The sequence below is a fragment of the Fulmarus glacialis genome, unplaced genomic scaffold (genome assembly GCF_000690835.1).
Source record: "Fulmarus glacialis isolate BGI_N327 unplaced genomic scaffold, ASM69083v1 scaffold19683, whole genome shotgun sequence".
Classification (NCBI taxonomy): Eukaryota; Metazoa; Chordata; class Aves; order Procellariiformes; family Procellariidae; genus Fulmarus; species Fulmarus glacialis.
The window spans coordinates 1-10,423 of record NW_009203810.1 but is presented as its reverse complement, the minus strand read 5'-3'; the positions used below and the strand labels follow the sequence as shown (position 1 = coordinate 10,423).

Genomic DNA, 10,423 nt, shown 5'->3' with positions numbered 1-10,423 from the left:
TACTAGCGAGGGCGATAATGTGGACTGAAGGAACAGCATGGCCCCAGGGTCAGGCTGGGGGAGCCATCATGGCTAGTACCGACCAAAGGGACAGTGTGCTTTTCTGGAGGCTCCCATGGAGGTGCTGGGAGTGCCAACTGTCCATCCCAGAGCCTGGATCCGGCCCTGCACCGTGCCATGATGGGGACAGTGCTCACACAGGCTGCAAGTGCCGCTCCGCACCGTCCTTGACGGGTTCGGTGGGTGCTGCTCGCCCCCGCTCCTCGGCGCTGCCTTCCCTGGGGGGGCAGACAGGGCTGGTGCAGAGGGCTGGCGTTTGTGCTGGTAATTACAGCGCTTTCCCTCTCTCTCCCTTTCATCTGTTAGATAAAGCACTCGCAGCTAGAAGATCCCAGCCGGCACACGAGGGAAGGGCTGCAGACAAGTGCCCCGAGCCCTGCGGAGCACCGAGCCGCCGGCCGCACTTCGGAGCCTGCTCCGACATGGGCGATATTTTTGTATGCAAAGCCCAGCAACCCGCTTTTCACTTAAGAAGGTGTAGATATGTATTTTAAGAATAAATGCAGCGAGCAGTCAGCACGCTGCCCAGGCACAAGGCGGATGGCCGCGCTCCCCAGGGAGCCAGGCAGGGGGGCAGCCGGGGACATCGGCAGCACGGCCCTGCTCCCCCTTACAGAGAGAGCAGGGGCTGAAATTTCGCTCCAGCAGTGCTAAGAATAATATGTATGATCAAAAGGCCTGTTTCATCTCCAGGGACTGTGAGTCTGCTGAAGGTTTGCTGTGGGGAATCAGAGGAGAAGAGCTGTTTTGGAAGGGCTTGAGTGGCTGAGAAACGGTGGCGATGTGCCGCTCTATTTTTGGATAGCTTTCTGTCAAAGGCAGCCTGTAGTTTGCTAACCAGCTTCTGATGTTTTAAAGCATGGTGCTAGTTAAAAGTGAAGGTTCGCAAGGGCCTTTTTGTTGCACTTAATTGGAAGAAGTGTTTTTAGGAGCATTTTGAGCACAAATGAATTGATACATCCTCTTACCTCCACCTGAAGAACGGGTGAAAGCTGAAAAGGGACAGACTGGGGGGGCTGCGGGCTGGAGAAGCAAAAAGCCACCTTCACACGCCCTCGCTTGTGCTCGTGGGTGTTTTATTGGGGCCAGCCCCCGCCATGGCCCCAGTAAAAGCGGCCACAAGCGCAGGTGAGGGCTGCAGTCGTGGGGATGTGAACTGGGCGCTGAAGAGCAGCACAGAAGTGACCGCAGCCAGCGATGGAGGCAAGCGTGGCTCGCTGCCGGCTCCTTCCTGCTGCCATCCCAGTGTGTGCAAAGCTCTGTTTCCTTTCATGTAATCAGCAAATTAGGTTCTGTAATTTACCTTACAGACAAGACACTCATACACTCGCTCCCTTTTTTTTTTTTTTTAGAGGTTTAGCAAGCAAACAGTGGGACACCAAAGAATTAAAGCCATAAAGTAATCTGCACGTAATCAGTAATTACCATGAATCAAACCCTCCTTCAGTTCAGCTGGTTATTATTTCCCTGTGCTGACAGAACTAGGAAATGCTCATTTTCACCATAATGGCAAATAGTTTCCCGCTGTGAATACAATGCTGTATCAAGCAGTTTAGTGACCACATAAATCCAGCTAATGAAATTTATGTAGATTATAAAGACTATTAAAATCAGGGGAAAAAATGCAAAAGTAATCGCTCCCATGCGTGTTGGGAGGCTATTTTGCCAGCAGACTTGTGTTAAACACCTCCTTATAGGTATCACTGACCATGCCAACGCTGGGAGTTGATGTGGATGATGGCAGGGTGCTCCAGCAGGATTTTTGTTTAGCCTGCTGCGGCTGCAGCCACGCAAACCTCCTCCGTTTGCCCCTGTGCGACCTGCTCAGGCCTCGTGGCAGAGGGCACCGCGGCCACCACTGGGGCAGGGCCTCAGCCTCGATGCTCCCAAAAATGCCTCCTGGTTGCAGGGAGCTGTTGCCGCGGCTGTGGGAGCCGGGCTGGCTGTACCCCATGCTTGCAGGGTCCTCTGGAGACCCTCACACCCAGGGACTTTGCAAGGCCCAGGGAAGTGGCAAGTCAGTGGAGAGTTTCAAAAACCAAAGAGGCATCCAAGCCTGGCCTGAAAATCCCTGGATTTAGGGTTGTAACTTTTCCATGGGACCTTGGAGATCTCCATCCGAGAGATCTACAGAGAGTGACCTGCAGGAGCCGCTTGGGAAGCCCAGGTATATTTGGTTTTTCCTGGAGCTGGGCTCTCCCTGCCGGGGGGACAAGGGCTGAGTTGCTGCTTTCTATCTCTGATTCATCCGAAGATGAATCACTGGCACAGAAACTCCTCCCGGCAGGCGCTGGGGCACAGCGGCCGTGCAGAGAACAAAGTATACAGAAGCAAAGGAGCTATCCTAGTGTTTTCTTCTAATTAATCACCTCTGAATTACTGCCAGGAATCCTGCTGACCAGCAAACGATGCTGGCTCGTGGGCAACACCTGTCCCGTTTGGGAGCATTGGTAACTTCTTTGTGCTTTTAAAACCCAGAAGACACATCCCTCTCAGGGGCGCAGTGAGGGAGGGCAGCCCCAGACCAGGCTGCTTGACAGCCCCCGCATCCCTGCGCGTTTTGGCCGCACGTCCTGCTGGCGATGCTTACAAACTGGTTTTGGCTCTGCCAAAATGCAGCCAGGGAAATTCAGCCTACGCCATTTGCTTGGCACGAAGGGGCAGCGCTAAAGCTACACCGGCATGCCGACACCAGGGCTGCGCGCTGCTTTTTCATGAGGTTAGAAGTCTTGGGCACTTGGCTGGACTTATTTCTGGCTAGTAGTGAAGTGCAAAATCAAGCTGTGATAATACAGCTTGATTGACATCGAGTGCGGGTGCTTGCTCCACGGGAGCGACTGGGGGGACCCCAAGGAGTCCTGTTCTGAGATTTTAAAATTGTGGTGAAGAAAATGCTTCACAGAGGAGTGGAAGTGGCTAAAATACAGTATAAAACTGCATAAAGGGAGATAATTTTTGAAGCTTTTATTGGAGTGATACTGCCATGAAGCTGTGGTAAAATGACACAGGTTTTACAATAACACTGTCACTAAAATGGGGGGGATGGAAAATGGAAACCACCTGTCTGTAGGGGGGGCCCTTAGCTATCTTCTGTCTGAAAGTGGAGTTATTGAACCACCAGAGAAAGAAACATAAGGAGGGGAATATTCAGCCCTGTTTGGCGAGAGGTGGTTGATACCTGCTCCGATCCATACCCAGATGTTTCCAGCTGCCAAAAGCAAGGTAGCTGCAGCAACTGCCCAGAGCTTGCGAATACTCTAAAAATAAGAATTTTGAAGAAATGGGACAGATGCGATTTTCTTTAGAGGCTGATGCTGATGCTGATGCTGATGCTGTCAGGGGCTGCTGGCAGTCGGGGAACGCAAGCGATGACTAAGGGGGCAGAACCCGTTCTGCAGGCAAAGGGGTTAGCAGGGTGGGGAACACGTCTGCTCGCAGCATGGCAGGGCTCAGAGAAAAAGCACTGGCTTCGTCACTCCAACAGGAACGAGACGGGGTGAGCAGCTCCAGCATCCCGGAGCCCATTTCCCAGGGCTTGTCCGTGTGTCCTCTTCTAGCAGCAGCTGCAATGGGGTTCCCGTCCCCTGCCTGCTCCTCCGCAGCTGCCTGGCGGTCTGCTGCCAGACCTTCATTAAGCCCTCAGAGCTGACAGCCGTCGCTCATGGGAGTGCTGCCTGGATGTGTGCTGTCAAAACGAGCTGGGCTGCCAGGAACCTGCTTTTTAAGCGCTTAAACCTACCCTAGCTCATTACGGTTGGATGGGGTGAGGGAGCGCTGTCCCAAGCCGCTCGAGGGGCAGACGGGGGGGCACTAACATCTACCAAGGGCTGATGGTGTACCCGAGAAGCAGTTGGGAATCAGTAAGGTCCCGCCTCAGCTGCAGCCACAAAGGGTGTGTGAAAAGTCTCCTACGGGCAGGCTACCGCCCCCCGAGAGTCGTTCAAGTGGGAAAAGCAGTCAGGAGTGGAAAGGAGAGGGAAAAAGCGGCTGAGTGGCCCCAAAAAGGCAGACCGTATTTCTGCCCCGGCCTCCGGTTTTGAGTCCTCTCCTGGTGTTTAATGTTGCCACCTGCAAAAGAGAGTGAGAGAGAGTAAAACTCTCCCACTCTACCCTGTAGCTGAGGAGACAGAGCAGACACTTGATGGAGCTCGAGTCAAATTTCCGTCAGATCTTTTGCTGATGCAGGCCTCGGCTGCAGAGGCTGTGGCGAGGCTTTGCCTTGGTGTCTCCTCTTGGAACTGCTCTAGTTTGTGCAAACGCCGGGTTTCGGGGCTTGGATTGCTGACATGGTACTGTACTGCTGTGGGTATGCTGCTTCGAGCTAGCAACTTTGCAGAGAGCTGCACCTGGCTGTTGAGCAGGGGTTTCTGCACCGAGCTCTGAAGCTGGTGTTGATCCCTTGCTCCCCGTGGTGATCCATGGGCTGGGGAGATTGAGATGCGGCAGCCCTCTGCAGAGCCCCCGTTGCTGCCTGCATCCTCGGAGCAGGCCGAGGGCTCACGGCCACCAGGTCAAACAAGCGGGGATGCGCTTCAGGGCCGGCAGCTGCTTCCAAGCCAAGATGGTCCCAGCACCGTGGGGAATGCCCACAGCAACGAAACTGGGTCCATCGGTGCCTGTTTGCACACTCAGGTCCCACAGCACCTTTTGAAACCGACTCTGGGTGAGCCCGTGCATTCACCAGACAGGTGATGATGGTATGTCAGCATCCACCTGAATGCTGAGGAGTGCACCCCTGTGTCACATGCAGGGAAGGACGATTTTATTGACTAAAGGTCTTTTTAAAATGCCTCCTGCTTGTTTCATCCCAATTTAATTGCAGATTACATAATCCCTTAATGATATCTAGTATTTAATGTTTGCTGTTCACAATGTAACACTAAAAAAAGAACCAGAAATATGTCTCTTTGTCATTTTTGTTTCTTCAGTACTTGTTCTCTTCCGTTTAGCTATTTATTTTTGGTCTGTCCATGGTGGCTGCGTCATCGTTACTACTTTATATTTTGTTAAAAACCCCCGAGTGACCGATTTTGCACCTCCCTAGTCTTCTGCTCCGGTTCTGCCACCCAAATACCTTTTGTTTCTTCTTTCTACACTTTTTATTTTGTTCTTTTTTTCCCCATTTTGCAGTAGGAGAGGTACATAATTTTTAAATGTCCCAGCTTACAGTTCAAGAAAGGCGTGAAGTTGAACAAGGTTTCTCTTCACTTATATTGAACATCACTGACACATTATTTCTGTGGCAGACTTTGAGTCTTTGACTTTAACCAGCTGCTGTAAATGTACAGAAGTAAACAACAGAATCTATAAACAGTTCTTCAAGACAAGAAGACTTGATTTAGTATCTTGCAAGACAAAGCAATCAATAATCTATTATGCATCTGATCACTGGCATGAATAGCCCAGCAGCCCTCTGAACAGCATTCCATCAAATGTTAAGGGCAGTTGGAGACGACAGGAAGAGGGACACAGATCACCGAGACTGCAAATGCATCGCTTGGAGTAGATCTGTAAATGCCAATATTCAAATTCAACAATCACTTCTTGCTACTAGTGAATCACGCTATTGCTCTCTGCAGATTAGTTGCTATGGCAGAAAGCTGTAGCAATGGCAGAAGGCCAAGAATCCCGCCTTTGAAATGGTAACCGAATTTAACTCTTGACTTTTCTCAGACGAGGTTCATTACTTCGTGTGACTGTGTCACATTAAATGCGCGCTTTGTCTACCCTGGGTACCAGTTTGGAAGAGATACTATTAATCACTAGGACAGTGAAGGAGGTCAGTAACAACCATTTGTCAGTAAGGATTTTTTTTTATACCTTCAAGTCCAATATGTGACAGCTGCAGTCATGTAAGAGCCTTTTTGCTTTCATTTCTTTTTATTTTTTCTTTCATTTCTTTTTTTCTTTTCTTTTTTTTTTTGCTAACTCATCTTGCTTTGGGCAAGTTATACCCAGGTCACAGCACCTGGATGCACTTAGAGCATACCTACAGTGCAGGCGTGATGGTGCAACGAGGAGGAGATCCTCTACTTTGAACAGTTGCAGCCTGGGCACAGACATGCTGCTGCTCCATTTAAGTGGCAATGTAGGCTGCTGTCTATAATATCCACCAGGACAATCAGGAGTTTAGAAGCTTCAGCAAGGAACAGGTATAAACATCAGTTGAAAAGTAATTTTGTGAATGGCAGAACTACCCACGGAGTTTAGGCACAAGCTCTTCTTTCAGCTGCCTAAAGGTAGATCTGGCTCCCTGCTTAAAGGGTAGCTGCAGGCGCGTATACTGCACTTATGCTTGCAGAGATCAATCCTTTTCCGCAGTGTAAATGGGATCTCTCACATTTAGTTATTGGGCCAGATTTGGCAATTTAGGATTACTGAGATCCAAGGAAACACCTAGATTAAACACAATCAACTATTCATGCAGTGGTGCCTCTGACATCTTTTCTTTAACATTATGAGGAGCTATTAAGAAGGACGCGCATATTGAAAGTTGACCGAGAATGGCAGAATAAACCAGAGGGCATTACTGTGAAGACAACTACCAAAGAGAATAGCGTATAGAGAAGAACTGCATCCATAGTTATAAAGATGCAGATTCACAAATTGTGACAATGATTTTTCTCCCACAAACACAACAAAGGCATAACTGTTGTGGTGGAAGAAGTCTTGAATATAGTAGGCCATGTACAAAATTCTAGTGGAGGCCGAGATGGTGACAGTAAAGTTGGAAGGGTTGCTGTATGGTATTCCTACTCCTGTCTGTACCTCTGGAGTTTTGCCCAGTCCCAAGAGTAGGTTAATAATCACATGCCTCTCTAAATTGTTCTGTAGACTGTGGAACATTTCATGTTCCACCTTCAGAAATTTCATTCTGACTTTCGAGACTTGTTTTCCTCTATTAAACAATTCCATCTTCCAGGAACAAGTTCGCAAGATAGAGTGCTCTTGCACTCTCTCACGCTTCCCTTCTCAATAGGCTTTTGACTACGTGCTCAGACCTGAAGGAGTTATTCCAGAGAAGGGAAACACAAAAGCTCTGCGCAACATGCAGTACCCTGCTAGACAGCACTTAAAAAATGACTGCAGTATCACCCATGTTGTCATCTTTTATTAACCGTGATTTTCACTGCTGCATCTCCTCTTCTCTTCTCAAGATACATTGATGGTAAAGTTTTTTTAAAAAAACAACCCTAAGCCACAGGCTCCCAATTCTTTAACAGTTTTTTTTAACAGTAATATTTCAGCTTTTTTTTTGTAGATATGCATATAGATATCATTTGATGATACACATTTTCTTGTTTAATATGGGTCCTTATATCAAGTGCAGAATATTTATTGTAACTTTGTAGACCACAGATTAAATCTTTGAAATCCAAGGATCCCTCAGGTATACCAGTGAAAAGCAGGCTTCACTGAAAAAGCAACAACCAGGAACATTTAAAATGAACCATTTATTAAATCAAACTGTTATTTTAACAGTTACATAACTTACACAGCATGTTTAAGTCAAAAGATTTCACAAGGAAAAAAAATTTAAACTTCTATTACGCAGGCAAAAATAGTACCACACAATATGTACCTGGGAGGGAAGAAGGGAAGGGGAATCTCTAAACATTCAAATAAGGCCATAATTATTTAAAAACAACAATAAAACAATAATAAAACCCCCCAAAGATCCATCTTCCTTTCGGTGTGTTCAGTGCTGCTAACTATATGTACTTTTAGTGTACAGATGTAATCGAGGCAGTGATATCTTGATAGCTAGGTTTAATGTTTTAAAACACTATCAGAAGTGGAATAAGGCTCATTAGTACATACAGCTGCCCTTGGAATGTCAATCTCAGTTGCCTTCATTAACTTAAAATTCACAAAGTGCACAGTTAAGATATGCCAAAAAATTGAAACTGCTACTCTACCAACAGCTGCCCATGCTTAATACTTAGTGGTCTATTGGAACAAAGTATGTTCTTTCAAAAAAAGATGTGTAAGAAAAGCCACTGTAAAACATTTAGTTTCAAAGATGCACTAGGAGCTTTTTGTAAACTGAAAAGTAGAAAAACATGGATTAATTATGTAAAGAAAAGAATACAAAAAACACTAGAAATGACCATCAAACTTTCAAAGAACAAGCACCACAATGGACATTAGCATTCGATTTTGCAGTGTACAGCAATGTAATGATTTTACTCTAACCAATCCACTTCATCAAATTCTGAATCATCTTCTGAATCACTGTATTCCACAGCAATGCGACGAGAAAGTATAGTAGCAACATCATTTTCAATGCGCTCATGCTTAGCTTCTTGTTCACGTTGCTCTTCAACTTTGCGTAGCTGAATACCTAAAGAACATCAAATCACAAACATGTTACTCTCCTCCTTTATCATTATACAAAGTATTTAGCTCATGATTCACAAAACTCTCTGCAAGCAAAAACGAAGGCTGAGGACATCATCCTCCTCAGACAGAAGTTCTCTGTCAAGTTTTTAACGAGAGGAATGTCAGAACTGCAATGGCAGACTAGATCATCAGTCCTTCTACTATAATATCCTGCTTCTGATTTCCCATTAAAAGCACACCACATTTTTAGTACCACTGTAAGTGATTAAAAGCCATTTTACTATTTGCATTTCCAAACCATTTTTATAATTTCTTTTCATGGTCTCAATTAAAAGTTATAGGTATTTGAGTATCCTAACAAGATAGGACTGTAACTCAGTTTTCATCATGTAATGATCTGTTTGGGGATAAAGTATTACTTAAAGATCAAACACAACGGAGAAATAACAGATACCAATAGCATGAGAAAGTTAAATCCAGTAACTTAGTTAAAAACACGACAGAAATTATATATTTTGGTTTTATACTCACGACACCACAGACCGACAGAGTCTAAATACGACCTACATCCTGTACTTGACTATGTTGTCAACTGACAGGCAACACAAGCACAGGTCCTTAGTGGAATTTCAGCTGTGGTAACTTGAGCCTTTGTTTCTTGTGTAAGACTTGGTCAAAAGCGTTTTCAGGAATCACCTAAATTATACCAGCAGGCTCTCCTTTATTAAGTTTTTTGCTGACATTCTCTACTAATGTTCATGCACCACTGCTGTACTCAAGTGGTGTTGATACTTCTTTAGAGTCAATGATGTTATCAATTCATGTGCATATAGATGCTTTAAAAATATTTTGAATTAGTATTGTAGCCTATCTACTGATATTACAGTACCATACAGATTCTGTACTGTGTTGTAGGTTCAGGGGAAAAACAGAAGAATGTAGTACTTGAAACATTTGAGAAAGATTAACTATTCACAGATACATTTGAGAAATATTAACTATTCAAAGATACCCCACAGTCAAGCAGCAGCACTCACACTGCAGTGGGGATTTTTCTGGCCATAGGCACATAAGCTGAAAGGTACAGCTTCTACATACAGCTCCTCGCTAGATCATCAGGAAAACACTGCCTTGCGCCTCTGCCTTTCACTTGCACCCTGCCAGCCGGGCACCTTGCAATGTAAAGACTGCTCCACTAGTGCGTTGAGACATGTCAAGATTAGATACTTAACAACTTTACGTCTTAAGCAACGATTTCTGAATGCCATTTATATGTTGTTGTAATACACTGATATATGATCAAAATTCCAATGCCAATTGACCTGTTCTGCTTTTATCTAACAGTCTGTGAAAAACAATGTTTTTGTCTTCTACACAAGCTGTAGGTTATCAGAAATAGCTACATTTTCAGGAAAACAGAAATGAAGAGATAATCACCACAGATCATCTATAAACACATGTACTTTTTTTTTTTTTACATCTAACTAACTTCCTGAGAGAACCAGTTTTGCCATCCAAACTAAACATCTGATAAGTGCAATTACAAATTGAAAAAAATCTGTCTACTTGGCAACGTGTACGCCGTAGAGAAGAGAAAGCAGAAACAGGCTTAAGATGCGTTCCTCTAAACGAACTTCTTACACATGTGAAATATTCCAACTCTCAAAGCAAATGTGTATTTAGCAAGTTTCTGAGACTGTTCTTTTTGCCCCTTAATAGCCAAACATTACCTTTCCGTATTGCTTCCAGCAGAACGCTCCTAGCATCACTGATTACAGGAAGAGTTGAAGGATGGCGTTTGGGTTCAGGAGCAGGAATCACTTGGGATGGTGGAGATGGAGGCATTAGCGGGGCATGAGGGCCAGGGACAATGGTTGTGGGAGGAGGGTGCAGAACAGGAGGAGGGTGAGAAAGGGCTGCAACCGTGACAGGAGAGGAGGGTCGAATGCCAGGAGGGGGCAAGGGAGGAGGTGGGGGTGGCGGGGGAAGTCCCTGTACTTCAGCTTGAGGAGGAACTGGG

At 45.8% G+C, this 10,423-nt stretch overlaps 1 long non-coding RNA gene across 1 annotated transcript; it reads right to left on the bottom strand.

Annotated features, from left to right (window-relative positions):
• Positions 1-7,495: 7,495 nt before the first annotated feature.
• On the bottom strand, positions 7,496-10,376 carry LOC104074601. Its single transcript, XR_683493.1, has 2 exons — positions 10,134-10,376; positions 7,496-8,404 (listed from the first exon to the last, which is right to left on the bottom strand). It is a non-coding gene; the product is annotated as an uncharacterized LOC104074601 (long non-coding RNA).
• Positions 10,377-10,423: the final 47 nt, after the last annotated feature.